The sequence below is a fragment of the Pinus tabuliformis genome, chromosome X (genome assembly GCF_031772625.1).
Source record: "Pinus tabuliformis cultivar Carrire ecotype Pingquan chromosome X, CPIR1, whole genome shotgun sequence".
Classification (NCBI taxonomy): domain Eukaryota; kingdom Viridiplantae; phylum Streptophyta; class Pinopsida; order Pinales; family Pinaceae; genus Pinus; species Pinus tabuliformis.
In genome coordinates this window covers 1,744,462,627-1,744,472,793 of record NC_142308.1, presented here as the reverse complement: position 1 = coordinate 1,744,472,793, position 10,167 = coordinate 1,744,462,627, and the positions used below count along the sequence as shown (strand labels likewise).

Sequence of the window (10,167 nt, the reverse complement as noted above, 5' to 3'; positions counted from 1 at the left end):
ATATATATATATATATATATATATAGTTAGTCACATTAGCAATTATAATTCAATGGTGCTGGCTTGGGCATTGATTTTGAGAATATCATCATTCAAATTCAAAATTCAAGTAAGCAACCTGCCTACTACTGCCTACTCTTTCCGAATCAAAAAGGGAAGTTATTGGTTTTTTCTCATTTCAAGGATAATCTGTGTTATGAACTCACAAAGAGTTTATTATAGATAATAGAATTTTTCGTCCAATTTCTGTGTTGCAGGGTTTTTTTCTTTTCTTTTCTTAGTGCTGTTCCCTGCAATTGGAAGTTATATTGAGTGGTAGATTCATCGTAATTGCTATGTATTAATCATGGATAGGGATCATTATGAATAATATGTACATGTGCATGGGAAATGATAAGCTCTTGCTGCTTGCTCTATTAATGATGAAGGGAAAGCGTGAACTTTCACAGGAAGTCCTCAATTTTTGGAATATTTGATGGCGTCTAAGCTGGCGGTAGAGGATAACTTTGACTTTCTCCATCCATGGCACTGAAATTCTATCTTCGCACAGATTTTCCTAAAGCTAGAATCTCATCAGAAAGCCTTTTCAACCTTAAATTTCCGATAAAACTTTAATGCTCTTAAACTGTTTAGGTGTGCGTATTATATGACTTGGAATTCTGAAACTGAGTCTAACTTGAGAGATTTTGAACCAGAACTCCTTGATGTGTCAGTCTTAATTATTCAAAATCATTGAAATTGGTACATCCAGGAATTTTACGAAGTAAAGATGGAATTGTACCACTAAGTAAGATAAAACAAGATGGATTTCTGCGACGAATTAATAGATCAAAACATCATAATGAGAGTCCATGAACTCATGGGTATCTTAACGTAGATAAAACTGAGTGAATGAGGAAACTTGCAGGCATAAAGTAGAAACCTGAGCTTAGAGAAGCCAAAAAGCACAGTAGATTTTGGAATAGAAATAAGCTTTCCTATTTTGGGTATTCTAAGATATCTGTTTTTGTATTTGAAAAATCAGGTGACGTGGCAAATTTATCTCGACACCAGACTTGTGACTGAATTTTGATAATGTTGGTCTGTGATGAACAATTGAAAGGCTACAGTCCTTAATGTGAATAACCTATGCAAAATTATCTTTAACTGCTTCAATATAAATGAGTTCCATGGCCTTACAAGAAGGAAAAGTGTCTGATACCAACTTGACAACTTCTGATAAAAACAGCATACATGATACAGTACAGAAAATCATACAAAATATTAAGAGTTCAAAAAGAGAATTTGTTGGTGGAAGTACTCTGGTAGAGGATCTCGATGCTGAAGGTGCACTCAAATATCATAGAAGGAAAAGCAACCGAAAAAATCCCAAGTACTTTCAGAAAAGAAAACTTGTTGCTGGAAAGAGCAAATCTACATCTTCAAGATCATTCAAAATATACCAGGGATTTACCAATGAAAACCATCCTGCAGCTCTGAATTCCTTCCATGAGTTTACACTGCCTGTAGATGAAGATGATTTTTCATTGATTAGTTCTCCCGCTAATACTTGCAAAGAAGAAAGCTTCGAACTTGTTTTAGATGACAATGGGGCTTATACTATAGACCCTTACATTGGGCCTTATGATCATAAAACTTTAAGGGAGGAAAATCTGCAAAACAACATCGACATACAAAGAAATGTTGAAGAGTTTGGGGGTTGTCAAACAATTTCAAGAAATGGATGCAGACTTCCTTGGTCCTGGTCTGGAAGGCGAAATGGTAGAGGTAAAAAATTGAAGGGCATCAGAGGGAAGAGGTTTTCATGTGGTGTGCTGGTTGCCAATAGGAGAAAATCACTCTCTGATTCTGCTAGTACTCTGCACTATCAAGAACCTATTCAATTTGAATATGTTACAGATTTTTCTTCCTCGGATTGCTCCTATTCAAAGGATGAAACCCCATTGGTCAGATCCCCCCCCACACGAATGTTTTAACCTTGGACTCGCCTCTGGACGATTATGGTGATTCTCCCCATGTAAACAACAGACGTTTCAGTGAGCTAGATCTCCATCCTCTCATCAAAACTCATCACAGGACCAGAAAGTCAGGGATTAGTGAATATGAGACAGAGGAGGAATCCTTACAGATGAGGACTAACGAAAACATGTTAGTGAATAGAAGCTTGAGTCAAAAGTACAGTCCCAAGTCTTTCGAGGAACTGGTTGGGCAGAGCATTATTGCTCAAGCTCTTTCCAGTGCAATTAACAAAGATAAGATTGCACCCTTTTATCTTTTTCATGGGCCCAGAGATACAGGGAAGACATCTGCTGCAAGAATATTTGGTTTTTCTTTGAATTGCATGGCTGATTGCAATGCAAAGCCCTGTGGAAATTGCAACGGGGGAAAGAATAAGAATAAAGAATAAGAAAGCTTTCGCCAACAGAGAACGAGAATGCCGAGGAGCCATGAAATGAGTGACCACAAAGTAGAGCGATCAAGTGAAGAACTGGTGTGAATATTCGGCTCACTGTGTACCATGGGTTTTCTGTCACCTTCTTCACCGCCGAATGGATGGACGACTCTCCTCACCACACCCTGCCATCTTCGTCAAGGGACATGATCCGCTTCATAGAGCTCCCTGATGTTCAGATCGAAGGGGATCGAGGCGCCTCAGATTGCTGTCCTCTCTCATCCATCCACAGACGCTTGGCCTCTCTTCGGTGACGCTTGGTTTCTAAAAAGGCCGATGATCTAATGGTTGGAGTTTATTCCATCGTCTAACAATCGATCTAAGGGCCCATAACCAGACACCGCGGCACGGAGGGGAGTTCCTCTCAGAGGGAACGCCTTACGGCGTAATTACGGTATTCCAACCACTATTTTCTGCCATTTTGGCTCCGAAAAATGACATTTCCTAAATTTAAGATCAATTTTCTTTCCTGATTAAAAAATTGAATGATATAAATCAAGTACATTGTTGTAATAATTATTTGCCATTGGTATAAATTTAAATAGTCTAAAAGGTTTGGAGACTAATTGAATCCTATGAACTTGGAGTTTGACTATTAAAGATAACACATGAATGAACTGCCAATGAACTGTGTTCAGAATCTTCCTTTTAACCTCTGAAAAGTAAAGAAACTTTACACTGCCAGGAAACAACACGGGTCCCAAGAGATTTCGAAATTTCCAAAAAGAATAAAATGATAACTCTATAATATGACATTTGGCTGTCAGCGACCTGAAGTTGAAAAAAAAATGTTATTTAAAATGCATTTATGTTACAAATATCCATCAAAGACGCTAAGCGAGATGAATATGCTAACATTACAGATAAAATTAACAAGATCCAACCATCCGCCAAAATGTAGAGAGACCAAAAATACAATTCGCAATATTTTAGTATATATTTCAGTTGTGCTGTAGGGATCTCCCCTCAATACATAAAGAACCAGCCCAGAGATGCTGCATAAAGCTACACTCGCTTAACAAGTTGATATTCCAGATTCTCCTGTAATGTACACTTTTGAGAAAAGCACAGCCTTTCTCTAAAATCTATATACAGCTTCTAGCCATCACAACTTGACGACATGGCTCTCTAAAACTGATAAACTGAGATCTTCTCTTGATTGTGATCGTCGACTCTGCAACCGCATTTGACCTCTGTGAGGCGTCCACAAGGGTCCAGTATCAGTTTGTATTTGCCCCAAATTGCTTGGAAAACACAATCCAACTGACACAGTTGACTGGTGCTTGAGAGAATCAGCATGTTGCACACTTCCACCCGCAAGGCTTTGCGCAAGTCCAAATGGTTGCTTACACCCTGAATTTGAAGGGCTAAGTGGTATCTTTGCTCTTCCATCCCCTGAAAATAATGAAGAAAAATAATTCCAGTTACATTACAAAATATGATGCTTGGGAAAACACAGACAGAAATCATATACAATTTGCAACATCATGATTCATAACTGTTTTAATTTCATTTCAAGGAAGAATAAACAACATTATTAGAATTACATGACAAATGAATTTGGAAGGTTTCCTGTGATGAGATCAATAAAGTAGATACAAAATCCTTCTTGTAAAGTAAAACTAAACAATAGAAATCTTAATGGTGACCACATGAATTTCTATCCCATCCAATCAGGATTAGTAGACTGAGCATGTTATTAAAAGAAGCAAAGCTTCTCCCTCGAATCACTTATAGGGAAGGCAGTTTCACAACACATGAGACAGAATAAAATGGGGGAAACTAGTTGAAGGATCAAAGCACCAAAGACAATAGAAACAGATCTACAAACTGTAGTCCTGGACTTAAATTTCAGTTCAATGATAATACATGAGAAGAGTAGAACATGCAGCCTACCTCCTACAATGGATGTCAGCCCATCCCCTAGAATTGCCTTATTTGATCCTTTTTTAGTTTTTTATAGTAGCTTCAACCACACCAGTTAGCAATTCTGGAAATGAGTTCAAACAACTTTAGGAAAATGGAAAAGAAGAGATGAAATTCCTCATTGTAAATAAATGTCAGTTGCATCAGAACCAAGCCCATAAAAAAAGAAATCCAATCAGATCCAAAACGTATCCATGTTTACAGTATGTGTAAACAAAGCTAAAGCTTTTGGAGAGATGCAAAAGTGGTGAACTTCTATTCGATCCTTGCTAATTCTGTCCATGATATGAACAACTTCCCCATATAACTCCGTTTGTCAAGAATAACTTAGAGCAATGCCTTTGGAGAAAAAAGGAAATGATAAGCAAATAATGAGCATGTAAGAGGTTGGGGAAAGTTAAGCCTAGATCACACGGGAAACACATTCAACTTGAGTTTGTCACCATGTTGATGGTTATCCCCTGGATTAACTACCTACGAAGGTGCACTGTCTTCGATATCTCTTGCATGTAAAATTTTCCCTCAATTTCCAGGATCGAAGAAGTATGCATTGTATTAAATTATAACCAAAATTGGAATCAAACTATTCTAATGTTAAAAACTTCTTCTGAATGTCACTCATCAGAAAAGGAATGCATTGCCATGGATCAGTGGCCAATGAAGAGGAGCATAAAAAAAATAGTGACAAGCATGATCTGCAATGTTACAATTGATGTTATAGCTCAGATCTTTTTGACACATTTCACAAGCAGGGAACAAGGAAAGAATCCTGAGCATATGACCAGAAACAAGGGTCAACTAAGATGCCCTAAGGCACATGCCAAGAAACGTGTTGGTGTGAAAACAGAACTAGAGAGGACACTCCTTTGTGACCAGATGCTGAAAAGAGTCATGGCTATGCAGGTTAGCCCAGTAGCAAATTTAGGCACTATGGATCTGGTCTTGAATAGAAAAAACGAAATAACTAATTGCTAGATTCCTGTTTGCATATTAAATACAAGGGGTGAAAAACATATCATTAATAATTTCTCAGTACTACAAGGTACCTCCAGGGAAATACACTTGCTGTTTCTTCAATTTGGTCGCTTCTTTAACATAGTTACGACACATACTAATGACCACACAACATTTCAAATTCAAGTTAGCCTCTTTTCCTAAATGACTATCTCGTCCGTAGAAAAGATCAGCTCTATAAACTCTATTATAAGGTTTATTAAGGAACACACACATGGTATGACTTCTACATTTGAGAAATATATGTGTTTTATAATTAAACAAGCTTTGGGAAGTATCCTGTGTACAGTGTTAAATCTTTTATATTTGCTTTAAGGAAGGCATGCTTTTTGAAATTCATGGAATCTCCAAATGTTTCATTGTCCACTTTGACTGTTTGACATAATCCAACAACGTCAACGATATCATGTAGAATGTCATCGAGTATCCCATTCTTCATATCCACAGTTCTTGACTCACGCAAATGGTGCATCAAAGGCACTTGGTTTCATCCTTGTGAACAAAGCATCTAGGAAGGGAGGCACCTCAGCTCACTTGGAATCCCAGAAACCTGATTATGAGGAAACATTAGATGCAGCCACAATGCCACATTATAATATACCCATTTTCCACACAATACTGCCATAGGTGTTCCCAATCATCTGAAACACTTCATAGACTTTAAACCTGTTCTGCATTTAATTGTGTAGTAATCACAAAAATGAAAAATGTGGAACAGCAATAGCCAAACATATCAAGAGCCCATGAGCTTTTAGTCTTGAACAGCTCATGACCCGAGGATGCCTCTTCTGTGGTTTTACCCTTGTTGAGATTAGTGGAACATGAGAAAATTAATTGACATCCTCAACGGGAGTGAGCTGACTTTATTCCACATACTACAGGTTCACATGTACAGATCCTTTGTTGTGTGTTATTTTTTCATGGAACAAATCATCATCATGAGTATAGTTACAGAAATTATAAACTATTGCTAATACTCAGCTGAGCACTAGTCCAAACTAATCGTATTAATCTTCTCAAAACCTTTGGCAAACCAAAGACAACCAAGCATGGCACTCAAGCAACAAACACTTGTAAATTCAATAAGAAACTTAAGTGAAAATTTTATGCAAAAACAGGGGAATCAACATTTCTGTAACCACGGAGGTTAAAAACTTGACATAAGCATAAGATGCAGCGAAGAGTAATAAATGCATAGCCTCTGAAAGAAAAGAGAATTAAAAGGCAACATAAACACAAACATATAGAGGCAGATTGTCAAGTGAGTGAAGGAAAAGAAAAATGATCAATTAAGATTATTCAATTGGTAAAATAAGTTTTTTCTGAGTTAAGGATTCTGTGATGTGAATAACTTTGATTAATTTTTTTTGGATCCATCACACTGAGTTTTTTGAGTTGATATTTGGAGGCTTCGAGCCAGCAAGTGTTTTTTGAGTCCTGATGGTGAGCCACTCTGGCTGGATCAAAATGTCAACTCAAAAAACTCACTGTGATGGATCTGGAAGAATTTAATCAAAATGGCAAAAAAACTGTTGAAGATGAATAATTTAAAGTTTCAGTTACAGAGCTTACCAGAACGACTTGGAGAAATTCCATTACCGATGGAACAATGCAGCACCTAAAGTCCAAGTAATGCTACCAGACCCCACAACTACTTGTTGCTCCTTCAATTGCAAACCATCTCTCAGGAGTGATACTATATATGGAGCACGAAAACAATATTGTTCTATAAAAGGCTGTGGAACAACACTCCGCTCAGCATCTTGCCAAGTTTTAGTGCAGAACTCCCGACCCTTCTCTAGAACATCATTAAATGAAGCAGCAACAGATAGATTAAAAAACTTGAACACAACAAAGAAACCTGACATAGCATAGAATTGCCCTTGAGATTGTTGCTGCTGATCACTGATAGCACAAGGATGTTGTTTGCAGTCTGTCCCTGCCCCCGAATGTGACCATTCAGAGGCATTTATGGTTGATTTCGCTAGAGCTTCACATTCTTCCCAGTTGGGCTCACCAATCAACTCAAGCCCTACTCGAGATTCTTCTTTACTTATGTCTCTTCCACCAACCAGAGGACTTCCATTCTGGAGTAAGAAAGAACACTGAGAACATGAGTATTGCTGTCTATAACCAGCATGTATGCAAGGATGATTGAGATGCAACTGACCACCAGAGAATTTCCCACTGTTAGTTTTTAAATTTTTTCTGAGTAGAAGTACAACGGACTTTTCAAAGGCATCATTTAGGCCATAACCTGTAAGAGAATATGCATTTAGATGGCGTTCCATTGTTCCAATGGTCAGATTCAAGCCATATTTAGATTCAAATGTCACCTGTAATGAGGAACCCCCTAAGTCAAGTGCACCAAACGTCTCCAGAATCGGCATATTCTGCAATCTACCCATCATATAATTAAGAGCTACCCATCCATAGTAAGCCTCTTCTACCCCAGTAATTATCCTAACCCAGTTTCTTCGACACATAAATGGAGATTCTTCTAGAATTGACCATGCCTTGTCCAGGATCCATTCTGAATCTGAACTTGGCATCCTGCGAAGCCCTGCTGTGGCCAAAAGGAAAAGAGGGCTATTTTTATGAGCATGAGCCGGTATTTGCTTTTCAGCCCACTGGAGCAGTGGTTCCATGGCTGACCTCAACCCTGATTCATTGTGTAAAAGTTTATCAAAACCAGGTTCAGGTTCCATGTGATGATAAGCTCGACCATTCTGTTGCCTTGACCTTCCATCAGTACCTTCAGGAAATGGGCGCAGCACCATTGGAAGACTCCCTTGATGCTTGCCATCATTCCGCACCCACTCATACACATAAACTCGGGTACCAGTGCTCCCACAGTCCAAAACTATAGAAAAATGTGATGCCTCTGTACTCCGATAAGATTTTAACCAACCAAATCCCGCAATGATCAGAATTAAAAGCATTAAGAGAAGTAAAAACCCAACAGCCACCTTTAACCAGCATTGTTTTCTCAATGGTGTTGAAGGTAGGCCCTTCTCCTTTGAAAAGCTAGTGCCTCCTCCTGTGCCCTCCCTTATCGATGAAGGTTTTGTTCGAAGAATACCAGCACCGCTCAAGGCTAAATCCCCTTCTTCAGAACCAACCTTGCGGTATGTTGAGAAGTCTTGGAGAGACGATGAAAGCCGCAGGCCACCTGTCTTTCCATAACCTGCCCATGCAGACCTGAAGGGTGAAGCTAAGGGCGGCAATGCAGAAGATGAAACAGAAGAGCCAGAAGCTGATGAAGATGCAGAGAAATGACTCGCCGATGATCTAATGGTTGGAGTTTATTTCATCGTCTAACAATCGATCTAAGGGCCCATAACGAGACACCGCAGCACGGAGGGGAGTTCCTCTCAGAGGGAACGCCTTACGGCGTAAATACCATGCCTTCTCTGAATTTTAAATTGCAGAGTTGAACAAAAGATATGACCTTAGGCCTAGGCCCGGTCCTGGAAGACCTCTTAAGGAAACTCTAGTAATTGAAGCTCGTGCCAAAGCTGCTCAAACAAAAACAACTTTTATTCGACCATTAGAACAGCCAATTGATATTCCTCAAAATGACAAAAATGCATTGTCTAATTTTAATGTTGAAAAAGAGATAAAAAGAGTTAAAATTCCAATTCCTCTTTTAAAACTTTCTAAACAGCCTGGGTATAAAAATCAGGTTTCCAAATGGATACAAAATACCTCAGTTGATGCGGAAGGTGATATCATTAGATTGCAAGATGAAAAACCAACAGTTGTTTTTGGCCCAAGCTTAGATACGATAGATGAAATAGTGCCTCCTTTCTATGTAAATCTTAAGACAAATGATTCCATGTTGTATAATTGTATACTTGATTCGGGAGCATCACATAAGCTCATGCCAAAAACTATCATGGATCATTTGAAACTTGACATAACTATATCCTATCATGACTTGTACACCTCTGATTCTAAAAGGGTGCCTTGCTTGGGATTGATTAAGGATTTAGTAGTCACCCTTGCCCAAATTCCAGTGAAAAGTATAGTACTTGATATAGTTGTCACATATATCCCTCCCAAATTTGGAATGCTCCCTTCAAGGTCTTGCTGTGCCAAATTAGGGGGAACTCTTCAGATGGATATGTCTTATGCTACTATTCCAGTTTATGGGGGAGAACAATTAAGATTATATAGGGAGGTGAGATTTATGCACACTGTTTGTAAAATAGATCAACCAAGGAACTATCCTGTTTATGTAATTGACCAAGATTTTGGTTTCTTTCAACTCTCTTCAAACCAAGTGCATGAAACTCAAGTTAAAATTGAAGATGTAATTTAAAGTTTAGTACCAAATAAAACTGATATATGGAAACTATTCTTTGATGGCTCCTGTACAAAAGATGGATCAGGAGTCGGAGTAGTTCTAATATCACCAGAAAAAGAAAACATTACCCAATCATATAAGCTCGACTTCGAAGTTACAAATAATGTGGCTGAGTATGAAGATTTCCTTTTAGGATTTCAATTAGCCAAAAGCTTAAAGGTTTGAAAATTAAGTGTTTTTACTTATTCAGAGCTTATTGTCAAGAAAGTAAGAAGTATTTTCCAGACTAAACATCCTAGACTTAGGTCTTATCGAAATGAAGTATGGGATTTAGTTGAAAACTTCTTTGATGCCTTTAATTTGACTTATATTCCAAGAGATCAAAATATTCATGCAGATGCCTTAGCTGTTTCTGCTAGTTCATTTAAAATTCCTGATCAGACTAATGTACTCTACCAAATACAAG

At 38.2% G+C, this 10,167-nt stretch overlaps 1 pseudogene across 1 annotated transcript; it reads right to left on the bottom strand.

Annotated features, from left to right (window-relative positions):
- Window positions 1-3,361: 3,361 nt before the first annotated feature.
- LOC149146765 (putative apyrase 7 pseudogene) lies at window positions 3,362-8,697 on the bottom strand (annotated as a pseudogene). The gene is made up of 2 exons (XR_016265167.1): window positions 6,965-8,697; window positions 3,362-3,847 (listed from the first exon to the last, which is right to left on the bottom strand). The product of XR_016265167.1 is annotated as a putative apyrase 7 pseudogene (transcript).
- Window positions 8,698-10,167: the final 1,470 nt, after the last annotated feature.